At 44.3% G+C, this 21,457-nt stretch overlaps 1 pseudogene; it reads left to right on the plus strand.

The window, feature by feature from the left end:
• The first annotated feature begins 258 nt into the window (after nt 1-258).
• LOC138088856 (small nucleolar RNA SNORA70) lies at nt 259-382 on the plus strand (annotated as a pseudogene).
• The last annotated feature ends 21,075 nt before the right edge of the window (nt 383-21,457 follow it).

Consider the following 21,457-nt stretch of genomic DNA (forward strand, 5'->3'; position numbering starts at 1 on the left):
AAATTATAGTGGTGCTGTGGTAGTCACTAAATGTTTAAGAAATTGAAGACATCTCTAATTTCATATATTTTAGACCATTATGTGCCAGATCTACATATTCCAATATGGAGTTTTCAAATATAAGTAAAGATAACATTTCAATCTAGAAAATGATGCCCAAAGGAAGGTGGTAGTCAAGGCTAAATTTGGGCTAGTGGCTAAGAGAAAGCAACCATTGAGTGCTGGGTTCAAACCCGGATTAGAAAAGGGAGCACCTATTTGCAGTCAGTTATGCCAACTGACCTCTTTTCCCCATGGGGACCCATGCACCATGGCTGCAAAGAGCAGCCTCCTTGGTGGCTGCTGTCTGTAGGGGTGGCTCTAAGGGGCGTTGGAGACAGCCATTTCCAGGGGACATTTATGTCTGGCACACTGCCCCCAAAATCTAGGGTCCAGACAGGTATGCAGGGTGCCTTTGGAAATTCCCAGGACACAGTGGCCAGGGTCCTCATTGTCTGAAACATAATGTCCATCTGCACCAAGCTGTAAGACAAGGAGCATGTGACTGAGGCCCCACACAGGGCCAAGTTCAAGTTCCCTGGCCACCAGAAGATTCATATCTCTAAGAAGTGGAGACTTGCTAAATTTAATGCAGATGAATTTGAAATTATGGTGACAGGAAAGCAGCTCATCCTGGATGCCTTGGGGGTCAAATATATCCCTAATTGCCTTGTTCCTTCCTTACTCACACCCACCAATAAATCTTACTTTCCTGTAAAAGAACAGAGAGAAAAGAAAAAGCAGCTCCTAGAACTAGGAGCAAGATATGATCCTTCCGAATCCCAAGAAACCAGCAAAAGGAAAACTAAACCCAAAGGGCCTCTGTCTTCAGGCACCTGGTACAGGACAGTTTAGGATATTTCTTTGGAGCAGTTTGCTTGCCAACGACCTCTGTTTACCAGCCATGCTTCACGTGGTGGAAATTTTCTAAGAGAAATTTCCCAGAGGGTCCCCAAACCCTCAAATCTGGGGTCACAATGACTAATCTAGGACAGTTGCAAGGGCTGCTCCATTTATCAGAGAGTTTGGGGCTGGGAGGCCAGCATGGGTAAGATCCACAGGAAAGGGGCTCTATGAATACAACAGGGAAAAGTCTCCTGGAGGATTCCTCATGGTCATTCAGGGCTCCCCTTGACCTCTGCTTAGGACATATGGCCCTCGGCCCTGAAAAGTCTCTTGGTTCACACCTTACTCCCCCACCCAAACTAGAAGCAGAAACAATGTCATTTTCCTTCTCAAATTGGTTGGCATAGAAAGGTACCACGGTAGAGATGAAACAAGGGTGTGGAATTTAGCACTGGGAATACCCACTGTGTAGGGATGTAGAATGCACACGGTTGAAGCTACCGTTTATGAAGCCAGGTTCCCTGAATTCAAATCCTGCTTCATCTTAGTAACTGTCTGAGTTTGGACATATTGCTAGCTACCTTGCACCCCAATTTTCACAACTGTCAACTGGGAGCAATAATGATGCCTACCACCAGTGCTCTTGGAATTAAAGGAATAAAAGTGCTTATAGTGCATACATATTATACTTCAGTAGATAATACTATTATTTTCATAGCCTAATGAATAAATAATGTATGTTTGTGTGCTTTGCTAAACTTTAGATTTCTCATCTGAAAAATGAAAGAATAAAATCCAGGATTGGATCTGAATTAGCTAATGGAAGTCAAAAAAATACATTGAATGGAAAATGCAATCCAAATGTTTGTGTTTGGTGTTATCATCGTCCATAGTAGGCATTGGAATCAACCACGGCTACGATATGGAAACAAAACAACCAGAGAGAGATGAGGCCAGACCCCTTTTAAGACTCACCATCCTGAGATCTTACACAGGAAAGTTATTTGTAAGCATGAACGCCAGACAAGTGTTCCTTGTTAGCTATGCGTAGGCCCTGGAGACCAGCACTGCCATGTGGTGAGATCAAGTGAAGTGACAGATTCTGCCAAGCAAGGCTCTGAGGCCATCGCTCAGAGGCGCCTGAGAAATCACTCCCCCAGAGTCTTCCTCAGCTGCACTGTGCCCCACTCCTATCCTGGCCGCCTCCCCCAAAGACCCCCAGTCCCCTCTCCCCAATCCTCCAGACTCTGCCCAGTCCCCGCTGGCATGCAAGTGCAGAGCTCAGCACATTCCACACTTTGTCCCCCTAGATTCACCCCCATGCGTTGGTTCTGCCTGACTGTCCCACGCAGCATCTCTAGGAGAGCCAGAAAGGAATGCACTCAACTCATCAGCACCAGGGGCAGAACCAAAGCCAAGCATGGCCTGTCATCCAAAGGACTGTAGCGCTCGCGTCATCACCGAAAGACAGACACAGAACAGGCCCCGGGAAGAGCCTGTCACCTTCCCGAGAGCCAGGGAGGTGGCCAGAAAACCCCAGGGGGGTGTGGGTTCTCCTGTCAAAGCAAGGCCACCAAAATCTGAGCCCTGGAAACTCCTCCCAAATGAACACTTGACAGGTGGAAGGGAAGACAGCTTGAAGCCCCTTGAAGCCCCTTGAAACCCCTGGTGGCTCTGACAGTAAAGAATCTGCCTGCAACAGGAGACTCAGGTTCAATCCCTGGGTCAGGAAAATCCCCTGGAGAAGAAAATGGCAACTGACTCCAGTATGCTTGCTTGGAGAATCCCATGGACAGAGGAGGCTGGTGGGCTACAGTCCATGGGGTCATAAAGAGTTCACTACTGAAGCAGTCGGACACAACTGGGCAACTAACACTCTCACTGAAGCTCTCGGCTCCACCTGGGATTTGTGCACAGTGCAGAGACAGAGCCTGATATGTAGAAAACCTGATTATGGATAAATGGAGAAGTTTTACATGATTCATAATACATCGTGATTCCTTTTCCTGAATGTGAGGATACTGAATCCAATTATCCCTGAAAATTCAGGCAGACTGAGGCTGTTTGCCTACCATTGCTCACAGCACACCCCAGAGTCAATGTGGCAAGCCCCTTTTGCTGGTGCCTTGATCACTTTAACCCAGCACTACAAAACACACACGAGCAAATCCTTGTGCACACCAGGACCCAGGAGAAAGGAGCAGTGATGCCACAAGAATCTGAGCTGGACTTGCCTGCAAGTGTCCACGAGTCTCTGGCAGAGGCGTGGGTCAACAGTGGCCTGCCTTGGAGTCAGGGGCACAGAATACAGCAGTCCTGGGTGCCATGCATTCTGGCATAAGTCCTTTTGAAGGAGGTTGCCATTCAGTTCAGTTCAGTCGCTCAGTCGTGTCCGACTCTTTGCAACCCCAGGAATCACAGCACGCTAGGCATCCCTGTCCATCACCAACTCCTGGAGTTCACTCTGAGTCAGTGATGCCACGCAGCCATCTCATCCTCTGTCGTCCCCTTCTCCTCCTTCCCTCAACCCCTCCCAGCATCAGTCTTTTCCAATGAGTCAACTTTTCACATGAGGTGGCCAAAGTACTGGACTTTCAGCTTTAGCATCAGTACTTCCAAAGAAATCCCAGGGCTGATCACCTTCAGAATGGACTGATTGGATCTCCTTGCAGTCCAAGGGACTCTCAAGAGTCTTCTCCAACACCACAGTTCAAAAGCATCAATTCTTCGGCACTAAGCTTTCTTCACAGTCCAACTCTCACATTCATACATAACCACCGGAAAAACCATAGCCTTGACTAGATAGACATTTGCTGGCAAAGTAATGTCTCTGCTTTTCAATATGCTGTCTAGATTGGTCATAACTTTTCTTCCAAGGAGTAAGCATCTTTTAATTTCATGGCTGCAGTCACCATCTGCAGTGATTTTGGAGCCCCAAAAAATAAAGTCTGACACTGTTTCCACTGTTTCCCCATCTATTTCCCATGAAGTGATGGGACCAGATGCCATGATCTTAGTTTTCTGAATGTTGAGCTTTAAGCCAACTTTTTCACTTTCATCAAGAGGCTTTTTAGTTCCTCTTCACTTTCTGCCATAAGGGTAGTGTCATCTGCATATCTGAGGTTATTGATATTTCTCCTGGCAATCCTGATTCCAGCTTGTGCTTCTTCAGCCCAGCGTTTCTCATGATGTACTCTGCATAAAAGTTAAATAAGCAGGATGACAATATACAGCTTTGATGTACTCCTTTTCCTATTTGGAACCAGTCTGTTGTTCCATGTCCAGTTCTAACTGCTTCTTCCTGACCTGCATACAGATTTCTCAAGAGGCAGGTCAGGTGGTCTGGTATTCCCATCTCTTTCAGAATTGTCCACAGTTTCTTGTGATCCACACAGTCAAAAGCTTTGGCATAGTCAATAAAGCAGAAATAGATGTTTTTCTGGAACTCTCTTGCTTTTTCCATGATCCAGCAGATGTTGGCAATTTGATCTCTGGTTCCTCTGCCTTTTTTAAAAACAGCTTGAACATCTGGAAGTTCCTGGGTCACGTATTGCTGAAGCCTGGCTTGGAGAATTTTGAGCATTACTTTACTAGCATGTGAGATGAGCGCAATTGTGCGGTAGTTTGAGCATTCTTTGGCATTGCCTTTCTTTGAGATTGGAATGAAAACTGACTTTTTCCAGTCCTGTAGCCACTGTTGAGCTTTCCAAATTTGCTGGCATATTGAGTGCAGCACTTTCACAGCATCACCTTTCAGGATTTGAAATAGCTCAACTGGAATTCCATCACCTCCACTAGCTTTGTTCGTAGTGATGCTTCTTAAGGCCCACTTGACTTCACATTCCAGGATGTCTGGCTCTTGGTAAGTGATCACACCATCGTGATTATCTGGGTCGTGAAGATTTTTTTTGTACAGTTCTTCTGTGTATACTTGCCACCTCTTAATATCTTCTGCTTCTGTAAGGTCCATACCATTTCGGTCCTTTATCGAGCCCATCTTTGCATGAAATGTTCCCTTGGTATCTCTTATTTTCTTGAAGCGATCTCTAGTCTTTCCCATTCTGTTGTTTTCCACTATTTCTTTGCATTGATCGCTGAAGAAGGCTTTCTTATCTCTTCTAGCTATTCTTTGGAACTCTGCATTCAGATGCTTATATCTTTCCCTCTTTCCTTTGCTTTTCTCTTCTCTTCTTTTCACAGCTATTTGTAAGGCCTCCTCAGACAGCCTTTTTGCTTTTTTGCATTTTTTTTACATGGGGATGGTCTTGATCCCTGTCTCCTGTACAATGTCATGAACCTCCGTCCATAGCTCGCCAGGCACTCTATCTATCAGATCTAGTCCCTTAAATCTATTTCTCACTTCCACTGTATAATCATAAGGGATTTGATTTAGGTCATACCTGAATGGTCTAGCGGTTTTCCCTACTTTCTTCAATTTAAGTCTGAATTGGGCAATAAGGACTTCATGATCTGAGCCAGTTGGCTCCTGGTCTTGTTTTTGTTGACTGTGTAGAGCTTCTCCATCTTTGGCTGCAAAGGATGTAATCAATCTGATTTCGGTGTTGACCATCTGGTGATGTCCATGTGTAGAGTCTTCTCTTGTGTTGTTGGAAGAGGGTGTTTGCTATGACCAGTGCATTTTCTTGGCAAAACTCTATTAGTCTTTGCCCTGCTTCATTCCGTATTCAAAGGCCAAATTTGCCTGTTACTCCAGGTGTTTCTTGACTTCCTACTTTTGCATTCTAGTCCCCTGTAATGAAAAGGACATCTTTTTTGGGTGTTAGTTCTAGAAGGTCTTGTAGGTCTTCATAGAACCGTTCAACTTCAGCTTCTTCAGCATTACTGGTTGGGGCATAGACTTGGATTACTGTGATATTGAATGGTTTGCCTTGGAAACGAACAGAGATCTTTCTGTCATTTTTGAGATTGCATCCAAGTACTGCATTTTGGACTCTTTTGTTGACCATGATGGCTACTCCATTTCTTCTGAGGGATTCCTGCCCGCAGTAGTAGATATAATGGTCATCTGAGTTAAATACACCCATTCCAGTCCATTTTAGTTTCCTGATTCCTAGAATGTCGACATTCACTCTTGCCATCTCCTGTTTGACCACTTCCAATTTGCCTTGATTCATGGACCTGACATTCCAGGTTCCTATGCAATATTGCTCTTGACAGCATTGGACCTTGCTTCTATCACATCCACAGCTGGGTATTGTTTTTGCTTTGGCTCCATCCCTTCATCCTTTCTGGAGTTATTTCTCCACTGATCTCCAGTAGCATATTGGGTACCTACTGACCTGGGGAGTTCCTCTTTCAGTATCCTATCATTTTGCCTTTTCATACTGTTCATGTGGCTCTCAAGGCAAGAATAATGAAGTGGTTTGCCATTCCCTTCTCCAGTGGACCACATTCTGTCGTTACTGCCATTAAAAAAAAAAAGAAAAGGCTCAGTCATGTCTGACTCTTAGCAACCTCATGGACTATAGCTGACCAGGTTCCTCTGTCCATGGGATTTTCTAGGCAAGAACACTGGAATGAGTTGCCATTTCCTTCTCTAGGGGATCTTCCTGACCCAGGGATGGAAACCAGGTTTCTCACATTGCAGACAGACACTTTACTGTCTGAGCCACCAGGGATATCCTGCCATTATCCCTCCCAAACTTGGCCTCAGGTCAAACTACAGGGAGGGAACACAGCCTCACCCATTAGCAGAAAATTGGATTAAAGATTTACTGAGCATGGCCCCACCCATCAGAGCAAGACCCAGATTCCCCCAGTTCAGTTCAGTTCAGTCATTCAGTCGTGTCCAACTCTTTGCAACCCCATGAATTGCAGCACGCCAGGCCTCCCTGTTCATCACCAACATCTGGAGTTCACTCAAACTCACATCCATCAAGTTGGTGATGCCATCCAGCCATCTCATCCTTTGTTGTCCCCTTTTCCTCCTGCCCCCAATCCCTCCCAACATCAGTCTTTTCCAATGAGTCAGCTCTTCGCATGAGGTGGCCAAAGTACTGGAGTTTCAGCTTTAGCATAATTCCTTCCAAAGAACATCCAGGGCCGATCTCCTTCAGAATGGACTGGTTAGATCTCCTTGCAGTCCAAGGGACTCTCAAAAGTCTTCTCCAACACCACAGATCAAAAGCATCAATTCTCCGGTGCTCAGCTTTCTTCACAGTCCAACTCTCACATCCATACATGACCACTGGAAAAACCATAGCCTTGACTAGACAAGGCCATGCTAAATTGCTTCAGTCTTGTCTTTCCCCATGGACTTCTAGCCTACCAGGCTCCTCTATCCATAGGATACTGCAGGCAAGAATACTGCAGTGGTTTGCCATTCCCTTCTCCAGGGGATCTTCTCAACCGGGAGATTGAACTCGAATCTCTTTAGTTTCCTGCTTTGGCAGGTAAGTTCTTTACCACTAGCACCACCTGGGAAGCCCTTGGCCAGTCCCTCCCACCAGGAAGCTTCCACAAGCCTCTTATCCTTATCCATCAGAGGGCAGACAGAAGGAAAACCACAATCACAGAAAATGAACCAAACTGATCAAATGGATCACAGCCTTGTCTAACTCAGTGAAACTATGAGCCAAGCCATGAAAGGCCACCCAAGACAGATAGGCTACGGTGGAGAGTTATGACAAAACATGGTCCAGTGGAGAAGAGAATGGTAAACCATTTCAGCATTCTTGCCTCATGAACCCAATGGAGACTATGTAAAAGATATGACACAAAAGATGAACTCCCCAGGTTGTAGGTGCTCAATATGCTACTGGAAAAGAGCGGAGAAATATTTCCAGAAGGAGTGAACAGGCTGAGTCAAAGTGGAAACAATGCGCAGTTGTGGAGGTATCTGGTGGTGAAACTAAAGTCCAGTGTTGTAAAGAACAACATTGCATAAGAACCTGGAATGTTAGGTTCATGAATCAAGGTAAATTGGAAGTCAAACAGAAGATGGTAAGAGTAAACACTGACATTTTAGGAATCAGTGAACTAAAATGGACCAGAATGGGCAAATTTAATTCCGATGACCATTATATCTACCAGTGTGGGCAAGAATCCCTTAGAAGAAATGCAGTAGCCCTCATAGTGAACATAAGAGTCCAAAATGCAGTACTTGGGTGCAATTGCAAAAACAACAGAACGATCTCTGTTCGTTTCCAAGCAAACCATTCAGTATCACGGTAATCCAAGTCTATGCCCTAACCACTAATGCCAAAGAAGCTGAACAGTTCTATGAAGACCTACAAGACCTTCTAGAACTAACACCAAAAAGAGATGTCCTTTGTATCATAGGGGACTGGAATGCAAAAGTAGGAAGTCAAGAGATACCTGAAGTTTTGCTTTGGAGTACAAACTGAAGCAGGGCAAAGGCTAACAGAGTTTTGCCAAGAGAATGCACTGGTCATAGCAAACACCCTCTTCCAACAACACAAGAGATGACTCTACACATAGACATCAGCAGATGGTCAATATCAAAATCAGACTGATTATATTCTTTGCAGTTGAAGATGGAGAAATTCTATACAGTCAGCAATATCAAGACCAGGAGCTGACTGTGGCTCAGATCATAAACTCCTTATTGCCAAATTCAGACTTAAACTGAAGAAAGTAGGTAAAGCCATTAGACCATTCAGACCTAAATCAAATCCCTTATGATTATACAGTGAAAGTGACAAAAAGATTCATGGGATTAGATCTGATAGACAGAGTGTCTGAAGAACTATAGGTGGAGGTTCATAACATTGTACAGGAGGCGGTGATCAAACCATCCCTAAGGAAAAGAAAAGCAAAAAAGCAAAATGGTTCTCTGAAGAGGCCTTACAAATACCTAAGAAAACAAAAGAAGCAAAAGGCAAAGGAGAAAAGGAAAGATACATTCATCTGGATGCAGAGTTCCAAAGAATAGCAAGGAGAGATAAGAAAGCCTTCCTCAGGGAACAGTGCAAAGAAATAGAGGAAAACAATAGAATGGGAAAGACTAGAGATCTCTTCAAGAAAATTAGAGATACCAAGGGAACATCTCATGCAAAAATGAGCTCAACAAAGGACAGAAATGGTATGGCCCTGACAGAAGCAGAAGATATTAAGAAGAGGTGTCTAGAATACACAGAAGAACTATACAAAAAAGATCTTCATGACCCAGATAATCACAATGGTGTGATCGCTCACCTAGAGCCAGACATCCTGGAGTGCGAAGTCAAGTGGGGCTTAGGAAGCATCACTACAAACAAAACTAGTGGAGGTGATGGAAGTCCAGTTGAGCTGTTTCAAATCCTAAGAGATGATGCTGTGAAAGTGCTGCACTCAAAATGCCAGCAAATTTGGAAAGCTCAGCAGTGGCCACAGGACTGGAAAAGGTCAGTTTTCATTCCAATCCCAAAGAAAGTCAATGACAAAGGATGTTCAAACTACCACACAGTTGCACTCATCTCACATGCTAGTAAAGTAATGCTCAAAATTCTCCAAGCTAGGCTTCAACAGTAGGTGATCTGAGAACTTCCAGATGTTCAAGCTGGATTTAGAAAAGGGAGAGGAACCAGAGATCAAATTGCCAACATCTGTTTGTTCATAGAAAAAGCAAGAGAATTGCAGAAAATCATCTACTTCTGCTTCATTGACTATGCTAAAGCCTTTGACTCCTTGGATTACAACAAACTGTGAAAAATTCTTCAAGAGATCACCTTACCTGCCACTAAGAAATTTGTATGCAGATCAAGAAGCAACAGTTAAAACTGGACATGGAACAATGGACTGGATCCAATTGGGAAAGGAGTATGTCAAGGTTGTATGTTGTCACTTTGCTTATTTAACTTATTGCAAAGTACATCATGTGAAATCCTGTGCTGGATGAAGCACAAGCTGAAATCAAGATTGCCAGGAGAAATATCAATAACCTCAAATATGCAGATGACACCACTCTTACGGTAAAATGCAAAGGGAAGCTAAAAAGCCTCTTGATGAAAGTGAAAGATGACAGTGAAAAAGCTGAACTCAAGATTCAAAAAGATCGTGGCATCTGGTCCCATCAGTTAATGGCAAATAGATGGGTAACCAATGGAAACAGTGAGAGACTTAATTTTCTTCGGTTCCAAAATCGTTACAGATGGTGACTGCAGCATGAAATTAAAAGACACTTGTTCCTTGGAAGAAAAGCTATAACAAACCTAGACAGCACATTTAAAAGCAGAGACATTACTTTGCAAACAAAGGTTTGTTTAGTCAAAGCTATGGTTCTTCCAGTAGTCATGTATGGATTTGAGAGTTGGATCATAAAGAAGTCTGAGCACCAAAGAATTGGTGCTTTCAAACTGTGGTGCTGGAGAAGACTCTTGAGAGTCGCTTGGACTGCAAGGAGATCAAACCAGTTCAATCCTAAAGGAAATCAACCCTGAATATTCATTGGAAGTACTGGTGCTGAAGCTGAAGTTCCAGTACTTTGGCCATTTGATATGAAGAGCCAGCTCTTTGGAGAAGATCCTGATGCTGGGAAAGACTGAAGGCAGCACTGGGATGACCCAGAGGGATGGTACGGGGAGGGAGGAGGGAGGGGGTTCAGGATGGGGAACACGTGTATACCTGTGGCGGATTCATGTTGATGTATGGCAAAACTAATACAATATTGTAAAGTAATTAACCTCTAATTAAGATAAATTTATATTAAAAGGATAAATTAAAAAAAAAAAACAGAAAAAAAACAAAAGTAAAAGTAAAAGATTGAAGGCAGGAGGAAAAGGGGACAACAGAGGATGAGATGGTTGGATGGCATCACCAACTCGATGGACATGAGTTTGAGCAAGCTCTGGGAGTTGGTGATGAACAGGGAAGCCTGGCGTGCTGCAGTCCATGGGGTCACAAAGAGTTAAACACTGCTGAGTGACTGAACTGAACAGGTGCTCTTGTTTTTACTGCTGTTGTTTAGTCACTATGTCATGTCTGACTCTTTTGTGACTCCATGGACTGTAGCCTGCCCGCCTCCTCTGTCCATGGGATTTCCCAGGCAAGAGTATAGGTGCCCTTGGACATTGATAAATTTGTGGATACAACAACATTCACAGTGCTAGTCTCGCAGTTATTAAGAAACATTGATTCACTCCCTTCCAACGTGGATCTATTAACCCTTTTCATTTTCCATAAGCTGGCTATTTAATTCAAGTCATTCATCGTCATTCATCCATTTATTCATCCTCTCATTCTGTCAACAAATATTTATTGAGAGCCTACTATGTGCCAGGCACTATGCCAGTAACAGGAGCTATCAGCTCAGTCCAGTTCAGTCACTCAGTCATGTCCGACTCTTTGCGACCCCATGAATTGCAGCACGCCAGGCCTCCCTGTCCATCACCAACTCCCGGAATTCATTCAGACTCACGTCCATCGAGTCAGTGATGCCGTCCAGCCATGTCATCCTCGGTTGTCCCCTTCTCCTCCTGCCCTCAACCCCTCCCAGCATCAGAGTCTTTTCCAATGAGTCAACTCTTTGCATCAGGTGTCCAAAGTACTGGAGTTTCAGCTTTAGCATCATTCCTTCCGAAGAAATCCCAAGGCTGATCTCCTTCAGAATGGACTGGTTGGATCTCCTTGCAGTCCAAGGGACTCTCAAGAGTCTTCTCCAACACCACAGTTCAAAAGCATAAATTCTTCAGTGCTCAGCCTTCTTCATAGTTCAACTCTCACATCCATACATGACTACTGGAAAAACCATAGCCTTGACTAGAAGGACCTTAGTCGGCAAAGTAATGTCTCTGCTTTTGAATATGCTATCTAGGTTGGTCATAACTTTTCTTCCAAGGAGCAAGCGTCTTTTAATTTCATGGCTGCAGTCACCATCTGCAGTGATTTTGGAGCCCAAAACAATAAAGTCTGACACTGTTTCCACTGTTTCCCCATTTATTTCAAAACCAGAGATGATTCTTATAGTCCAGTATATGTATTCTCAACAGAGGAAATATCACCATCAGGGGAAAAAAGTTTCCTGGATGGTGAAGAGAAACTTACTTGTGTTATGTATAAGTCACAGATATCTAAATAGTACATACAGTACATGCAATATATTCAATTGTGTGCATGCATGTGTATATAGACATACATACATACATATACACACACACGCGTGTGTGCATGGTTGTATTCATTGTATTAGTTTTCTACTGCGGCTGTAACAAATTACCATAAACTTAGTAGCTTAAGATAACACAAATTTATAATCTTCTCATCCTGGGAGTGAGAAGTCTGAAATGGACTTCACTGAACTGAAAGCAAAGTGTTGGCAGGGCTGCGTTCCTTCTCACGCCCTGAGGAAGGATCTGTTTGCTTGCCTTTTCCAGCTCCAAGAGGCTGCCCATATTCCTTGGCTCATGGCCCTCTTCCATCTTCAAAGCCAGCGATGGCACTCAAGTCTTTCTTACACTGCACTTCCTTCACACTGGCCATCCTGCCTTCCTCTTTCACTTGAAGAGCCTTTGTGATTACATCATGACCACCAGGCAAATACAGAATAATCTACTTCCATCAAGGTCACCAGATAAATAACCTTAATTCCATCTGCATCCCTAATTTCCCCTTACCATGCAATATGATTTATTCATGGGTTGCAGGGTGTAGAATGTGGAAGTCTTGTGAGGAGGAGGAGGAGGTGGAAAGGACACCATTCTGCCCACCACAACACTACCTCTACAGCATTAAATTTTCATTTCAGTACAGCATGTCTGAAAAGAGCTCTAAAAGGGGGAATAGGGAAGCCTGGCATGCTGCAATTCATGAGGTTGCAAAGAGTCGGACACGACTGAGTGACTGAACTGAACTGAACTGAATGAAACAGGAATGAGAAATCTTTATCTACTAAGAAAGCAATGCAGTGTCCTGATTAAGTCTTTATATCCTGGGGCAAGACTGCCTGGGTTCAAATCCTGTCTCTATGCTAGCTAGCTGTGTGGCCGTGAGCAAGTTACTTAAGCCCTCAAGAAGGACACGCTTCCTCAGGTTTTATGAGGATTAAAAACCCTAATGTTTTGAAAGGACTTAGAAATTGCCTAATATGCAGTAAGTGCTCGATAGATGTGTGCATTAGTGCTAGGAAAGACAAAAAGATTATTCAAATAATCACAGAAATAAATATGCAAGTTCAAATGATGATAAATGCTGAAAAGGAAAAGCGTGTTCTTGCCCTGTAGTAGGAGTATAAACAAGGCGAGGGGTCTCATTGTGGGTAAGAAGGTAGGGAAGAGTTTCCTAAGGAAGTGCCCCCTAAGACTGGAGCACAGTATGGCTGCCTAGAGAAAGCGTGGACTGCAGGGGTAGATGGCAGACTAAGCTGGAGAGCCAGGTGGGACCAGACCTAAGGGCTTAGGCCATATTACACATTTTTGCTTTACCCTAAGGGCTTCCCTGGTGGCTCAGAGGTTAAAGCATCTGCCTCTAATGCGGGAGACTTGGGTTCAATCCCTGGGTCAGGAAGATCCTCTGGAGAAGGAAATGGCACCCCACTCCAGTATTCTTGCCTGGAGAATCCCATGGATGAAGGAGCCTGGTGGGCTACAGTCCACGGGGTCGCAAAGAGTCGGACACGACTGGGCGACTTAACTTTCAACTTTCACTTTTCAAAAGCAACAGGAGACCACAGATGTATATGAAGCAGAGAAGGTGGTGCAAATGAAATGGTCAGGATTGACTGGATAGAGGCAATAGGCCACACGGAGAGACAAACGGGGAGGTGACAGGTATGGGACCAGGACCAGGGGAGGGGAGGAGATGAATAGAAAGGAGATACTTAAAAGATAAAATCAGCAGGACTTGTGGAGCATAGCAGAAAGGAAAGGGTTGCAGAGGCATCCATGTGGTGTCCAGGACCCCACGTGTGCACCTTCTCACATCCATTAATGCCCAAAGCCAGGCCCCAAGCTTGTGAGTATCCTGTTCAGGGAAAAGTCCTGCTGAAATGTCTGATCAGATGGATGGTGACTTCTGTAGCACTCTGCACCCCATTCTGTATCCTGGGTATAAAATAAACTTTAAATTGGATACAGCTTTAACAAAAAGTGGTGTTGGCAGCAGCTCTTCTTTTTAAAACCTCTGTTTACTGTACAGTGTTTTAAGCATGACGTTTTAATTTCAAATTTTTCTAAATATGTATTTTGTGAGAAATAAACAGAGATGACTTAACTGGAAACTGAATAGGGATCTCCTGGCCCTTGGCCCACATTTCTACCCAGGGACCAACTGTCTGATGAAGTATAAATCCATCTACCCAAGCTGCCGTATGACCAACATGAGCCATGTTTATGTTTCTCTTAAAAATGCATGCACTTCTTGGCCAGCAAGTCCACGGGCCAAAGCATTGATCTTTTAGACCTTCTGCTCCAAGGAAGCCTAATTCAATTTGAGGCATAATCATTCCGAGCCAAACTGTAGCTGCATATATTTTCCTAAAAGTTCTCTGCATTTCCCTCCTCCACATCCAGGATAGGGCCACAATCTACCAATCAACAGATCTGGATTCCTTAAACCATTTGCCCTGGCAATGACTGGGAAAGGAATCCTATGGGAATGATGAAGACTGGCAGAATCTAAATAGGAGAGGAAATCAATAAGGATTTGATGGAAGAAAGGAAAGGACGGGTGTGCCTCTTTCTATCATTTTGCAAACACCGAACTCAAGAGACTTGAGTTTTCCTCCCACCCCTGGCACCAGTCCCCTATGTAATCTTCAGCAATTCAGTTCCATTCAGTTCACCAAACAGTGAACAAATGAATGAATGAGTTCATCAAACCCTATAGTGCACACTGGGTACCAAAGATACCTAATGCACGGTACCTACCCTCAGAAGGAGGAGGGGGTTAAAAACAAGTGTGTGCGTGCATGCTCAGTCGACCCTTTGTGATCCCATGAACTGCGGCCCACCAAGCTCCTCTGTACGTGGGATTTTCCAGGCAAGAACACTGGTGCGGGTTGCCATGTCCTTCTCCAGGGGATCTTCCCAACCCAGGGATCGAACCCACATCTCCTGTATCTCCTGCATTGGTAGGTGGGTTCTTTACCACTGAACCATGTGGGAAGCCTTAAAAAGCAAGAGCTGGACACAATTACCTATATAGGAACATAATAAGTTTTCAGAAGTGATAAGGCATAAATAGACCCAAAAGGCCAAGGGAGAAACAAACCAAAACCTGTGTGCAAGGGAAGATTTCCTTGAGGCAAAGATGAATAAAGCTAGATGGCACATGAAAGTAAGCCATGAACAGACACTGGGCAGTTCATAAAGCCTAAGGAGTCCGATTGGACAACTGTCACTCTTTTGCCTCTGAAGCATCTGAACTTCCTTTGTTTGGGGGAATTTCCCTTTGTGGGATTCCCAGCATAGTGAACACTTCTGATACTTTCTCTCCCCTTGTGCATTCAGGGACAAGCATGTGACTTAGGCTTGAACAAGCAGACACAGATGCCAAAAAATGCTAAATTGAGAGCTAGTGACACAAAGAAATAAAGATCACCAAAAAACTCTGGCATTAAAAGCTGCTGTGTCAAGGTCTAAAGCTTCCATGAGCATTGTTCCAATGTGCAGCCCCACCCCCATCCCCCGCTCAGAATCAGGGTGCAGCAGAGCCAGCTGCAACGTGGGGGCCATCCCAGTGCAAGCTCTGTGGACCTGCTCAGCAGCGTGATTTGAACTTCGGTTTCATTTGACCTAGTTCTCCAGCCCCTGTGGAAATTCTGTGAGCCATGCAATGGCCTTTTCATAAGCCTCTTTTCTGCCTAAATTAAACAGGGTTTATTTGCAACTAAAAACGTCGGACAGATACAGGAATACCTCCCACACAGTTGTGTGTGGCATGGATGCAGGGTGGGGCACGGCAAATGGCTTAATATTAAGGGAGCCTGGAGAGTGGAGTGGAAAGGTTGGGAAGTAAGGCTAGAGAGACAGATGGGGTGAAGCACAGAGTGGCTGGTGCACTGGGCTAAGAAACTTGGCATCCATTTTGAAGGTAATGAGTACCTTAGCACAGAAGTGGCAGTAGCCATATTCATATTTTAGATTGATTAATCTACCTCGAGTAGGGCAAGCCAATGTAAAGAGGGCAAGGGAAGATCGGGAAAGGCCAAACAAGAGGCTGTTACAATAGTGTCCAAAAAAAAAAAAGTGATGGAGGTTGAAGGGGGCAGTGGCTGTGGGGAGAGAGAGGTAGTGAGAGCTTTGAGAAATATTAGAAAATATTTGGGCTCAATCTCTTTGACTATAAATTAGGAGTGACATCTAAGTGTCTTACAAAACAGGCAACAGTCCATGATTCTAATTACCAGCAATGCAGGTACACTGGCCTGAGGACAGCAGAAACTGCTACTTGGAAGGAAATAAACTCCGTTACAGAAACAAGTCAGAAAGATGAAGACTGGGCAGGGGTAAAACCAAGGTCTGTGAAGCTTAAAAGGCACAGCATGTGGTAAAGATGCACTCGTTTACTGCAACTTGTGATGCTATGGCAGAAACCCTGAAAGGAAGGATGTGACTATATAAAAAGATATATTGCTTTATACAACAGGTGCACTGCCAAGGTGCACTCACATTTGAAAGTCTGACATACTGTTAAACCATCTCCTTTATAAAATGATTTTTTATACCTTTTACCCAGAGGTATTCCCATTACGTAGACATGAATTCACTAGTGGATTTGAGTTCTTGAACATTTACACTGAAATGTTCCTCTTATGAGACTAAAACATTTCTTGAGAGACACTGTATTCTTCCAGCAAAACAAATAAGAAGGTTTGAGCATCAAGACAGGATCGCATCCCCCTTTTAAGTGTGTGTGTAGCTAAAATTGAACCAAAAAGGCAACCACACTAGGAGCATGAAAAATGGACATTTTCACAGAATCTCAGAGTTTCAGCACATCATGGGTAAACACACACTTCTGGCCCAAGTAGAACTTTCCTTTGCAATGCAGGTTTTCTCTTAGCTACAAAAGAAAATTGAGTAATCATGATTATATTTTGTTTGAAAAACTTAAGTGATGAAAAGTTCCTTGTAAAACTACTTTGAAGACTAGAGAACAAAAATACACCTTGTATTATTTTTCAGTTATGAGCGCTTCTACATTTCCCCCATTATATCAAAGGAAATAAATGGCAATGACAATAGTCTCTTACACCATCAAATGCTTGATCACCTGACCAAGCAGGACTACCAAGTTTCTGAAGAAAGCCCAGGGATCCAATTTCAGTTTCTGTGAACAAGCATCTCTCCATGGAAAGCCTAACTGAGCCAATGAGTGGGAAAGGATGACCCCCTCATCCCAGCCCCTGCTGACCTCTCGTCCCCTCCCCCAACTACAAGCAGAGATGACTTTCGGGTGATTTGCTCCTGAAAGTCCCTTCATGGTCATGATTGTCGGCCCACAGAAAAGTATGCTGTGCTCTGTCGCTCAGTCGTGTTCAACTCTTTGCAGCCCCGTGGACTATAACCCGCCAGGCCCCTCTGTCCATGGGATTCTCCAGGCAAGAATACTGGAGTATTCTTGTTACCATGACCTCCTCCAGGGGATCTTCCCAACCCAGGGATCAAATTCAGGTCTCCCGCATTGCAGCTGGATTCTTTATTGTCTGAGCCACAGATGAGTATACATTAAACTAATACTTATAATCACAGTCTGTTCTGATTTGTTTTTTCTGTCTTTTAAACAGAGGATTTGGACAAGTTTCTGATAGGTCATAGGACTTCTCAGGTGGTGCTAGTGGTAAAGAATCCACCTGCAATGTGGGAGACCTGGGTTCGATCCTTGGGTTGGGAAGATCCCCTGGAGGAGGGCATGGGAACCCACTCCAGTATTCTTGCCTGGAGAATTCCATGGACAGAGGAGCCTAGCGGACTAGTCTAAGAGGTTGCAAAAAGTCGGACACGACTAAGCGACTAACACACACACATACACACACACACACACACACACACACACACACACACACACTCTGGTGGACAAGGTGAGCTATCCACAGGCGTGCTGTCTGCTGGGACAGCCACTCACTGGGGAAATGCTAAAATTGCTGGAAGACAGTTTCTCTATGTTAATCAGCTCACCTTTTTCATAAGTAATCAATTATTCAGAAGAAGAAAAAGCTACTTTTAAAGCAGATTTTTTTAAGATTTGATTTATTCTTATTTTTATTAAAAGCTTTATCAAGGTATGCACGCACACTTGCTTGGTCGTGTCCGACTCTTTGTGATCCCATGGACTGTAGCTCTCCAGGGTCCTCTATCCATGAAGTTTTCCAGGCAAGACTACTGGCGTAGGTTGCCATTTTCTGTTCCATTATTGGGGGCTACCCAGGTGGTGCAGTGGTAAAGAATCTATCTGCCAAGCAGGAGACACAGGTTCAATCCCTGGGTCAGGAAGACCCTGAAGAAGGAAATGGCAACCTACTCCAATATTCTTGCCTGCGAAATCCCTTGGGCAGAGGAGCCTGGAGGGCTACAGTTCATGGGGTCGAAAAGAGTTAGACACAACTGAGCGACTAAACTACAGCAACACTCTGTTATTGAGGTATAACCAACACATCATAAAGCGTACATATTTAAAGCTATAGAGAGAGAGTCATTGAGCCATCACAACAATCAACATAATCAACAATTTCCATCACCCCCAAAACTGCGTATGTGACCCTTTGTAACCCAAACTTCCTCCCCCAATCCTGCTCTGTACATAAGCAATCACTGGTTTGCTTCTGTTCACAAATAAACTTGGGTTAAGCAGATTCCTTTTTAACATCAGGTTACCTCATATAAGTTTCTTGCCCCATCTTTCTTTTCTTAAAAGGAAATCTGCACTCGCTGACTGACAGGGACAAATTTCCCCCACTAATTCCATCATAAATCCACTTCACCCATCTGCCTGCAGTCCCCAAATTGGATTCCACAATAAATAAATATTGCTGCTGCCTCTGCTGTCTTTATCTCAAACCAGAAAATGAATGCAAGCTCAAAAACCTGTTTTCTAAACACCCAGTGACTGAGACAGGAAGGGGTGGGGGGAGGATGGCGGCCTGTTTGTACACCCCCTGGCACTGCCTCTTCCTCACCAGCGAAGCTTTCCATGGAAATTCTGCCTGCATTAGCCTTGGCTACGTTTGGGACTATTTTTGGAAGCCTGAAAACCTCAAGGGAGTGACTTTTAGTTTTATTCATGTACTCGGTCCTTACTTTTATTTATTAAAGAAACAAAAACATGTCTCCTGCTTAACTTCAACCAGCTTTCATGTCAAGTAAAACAAAACTTTGGCTGGTCCAGTCGGCCATTGGCCAGGATGGAGGGGGAGCCCCTCCGAGTGTGTCTGATGCATATGTGACCTGGGTACTAATCACCCCGCAGAGAAGGAGGAGCCACGGACTTCTTCTGAGAGTCTTGTCCCAAAGGAACAACTTTGGGAGAGTGGCTGGATCTGGCTGGGAGAGAAAAGGCATCTGGGCAAAATTCCAGCAAATCTGCTGTTACATTTAAAAGCACTTCAGGTGGAGAAGCAAAGAGATGGAAGGTTCAGCATTCCCTCTTCCCAGCGCTGCGACACTGACATCCCCGAACCTGAAAAAATCAGCAGAAAGGACCACGAGGTGAGAATCACCCCTCAGGTTTAGCTGTAACACCCCCCTGCCCCCGCAGAGTCTAAGTGTTCATTTTAACAAGTTGTGAAGGGCAGGCAGCCAACTCTTTGGCCTCCACCAGACAAATTGATTCAAGGTTTTCTCCTTGAGCCCACAGCCAGTATGCCTGCAACAATAGCTGCTGGAGAGGTGCTGTTGTTTCATGTCAGTGGAGATCTGAAACTCCCCCACCCAGGACCAGCAGCCCTCGAGGCATCCACAAATGGGAACAAGGAACAGCAAGAAAGGCGAGCAAAGTGGAAGTTAAAACAAGGGCTTCCTTGGCGGCTCGGTGATAAAGCATCTGCCTGCAGTGTGGGAGACGTGTGTTCAATCCTTGGGTCAGGAAGATCCCTTGAGAATAAAATGGCAACCCACTCCAGTATTCTTGCCTGGAGAATTCCATGGGCAGAGGAGCCTGGTGGGCCACACAGTCAATGGGATTGCAAAGAGTTAGACACAACTTAGCAACTAAACCACCACCACCAGACATTCAAAAACGTGCTGTGAGAAACCCCGGGGGATTTGCCTGGTGGGGCATCTCCATGCCAGTGCCAAGGCCAGCCCTTTGTCCCCTCAGCTCTCACTTCTTTTCCTCCTATGCCCTCTTCACTGCTCAAATTTGAGCTAGGATTCACATATCCCAACGTGTTGGATGATGGCTACAAATATTTACATCATATTGGGCAAATCACTTCAACTTCCCTGGACCTCAGTTTCATCCTGCTAAATGTATATATGGCAGAGACTACCAGATATTCAGGGTTTCCCTGATGGCTCAGCAGTAAACAATTCCCCTGCCAATGAAGGAGACGCAATTTTGATCCCTAGGTCAGGAAGATGCCCTGGAGAAGGAAATGGCGACCCACTCCAGTGTTCTTGCCCAGGAAATCCCATGGATAGAGGTGTCTGGGGGGCTACAGCCCACAGAGTTGCAAAAGAGCCAAATATGACTAAACAACAACAGCCAGATATCCACCATAAATCTGTTTCATTTTCTTCTGGGGCACAAGAAGAGTATATCCACTGCCCCCCCCCCATTTTCCTTGTGATTAGGCATGACTGTGTGACTGTCATTCCTAGTCAACAGAATATGAGCAGAAGTGGTGTATGCCAAGAAGTTGATGCATCCCCTTTTTCTCTTCCCTTCGATTGCATCTGGCTAGTGATGGAGGCCCAGATAGTCACATACTGAAGACAGTAAAGCCACAAAATATACCCTAGAATCACTCGCAAAAGAAAGCTGCCCTATATCAGGAGAAAACTCTAATTGAAAAGAAGCATGCACCCCAATGTTCATAGCAGCATTATTTACAAGAGCCAAGACATGGAAGCAACCTAAATGTCCACTGACGAATGAATGGATAAAGATGTGGTATATGTATACAATGAAATATTACTCAGTCTTAATAAAGAGTGAAATAATGCCATTTGCAGCAACAGGGATACAACCAGAGCTTATCATACTAAATGAAGTAAATCAGACAAAGAAAGGCATCATATGATATCATTTATATGTGGAATCTTAAAAAATGATACAAATGAACTTACTTACAAAACAGAAACAGACTCAGAGACAGAGAAAACAAACTTATGGCTACCAAAGGGTAAAGGTGGGGAGGGATAAATTTGGAGTTTGAGATTAACATATATACACTACTATGTAAAATGGGGCTTTCCTGGTGGCTCAGCTGGTAAAAAAACCCACCAGCCAATGCAGGAGATTCCAGAACACACATTCAAAAGAAATGGCAACCTGCTCCAGTATTCTTGCCTGGAAAATTCCATGGACAGAGGAGCCTGGCAGGCCGCAGTCCATGGGTTGCAAACAGTTGAACACGACTGTGCACACACACATAACGGATAAACAAGGACCTACTGTATAGCTCATGAGCTATTAATATATTCAATATCTTGTAATAACCTATAATGGATAGGAT

The sequence above is a fragment of the Capricornis sumatraensis genome, chromosome 11, assembly GCF_032405125.1.
Source record: "Capricornis sumatraensis isolate serow.1 chromosome 11, serow.2, whole genome shotgun sequence".
Taxonomy (NCBI): Eukaryota; Metazoa; Chordata; class Mammalia; order Artiodactyla; family Bovidae; genus Capricornis; species Capricornis sumatraensis.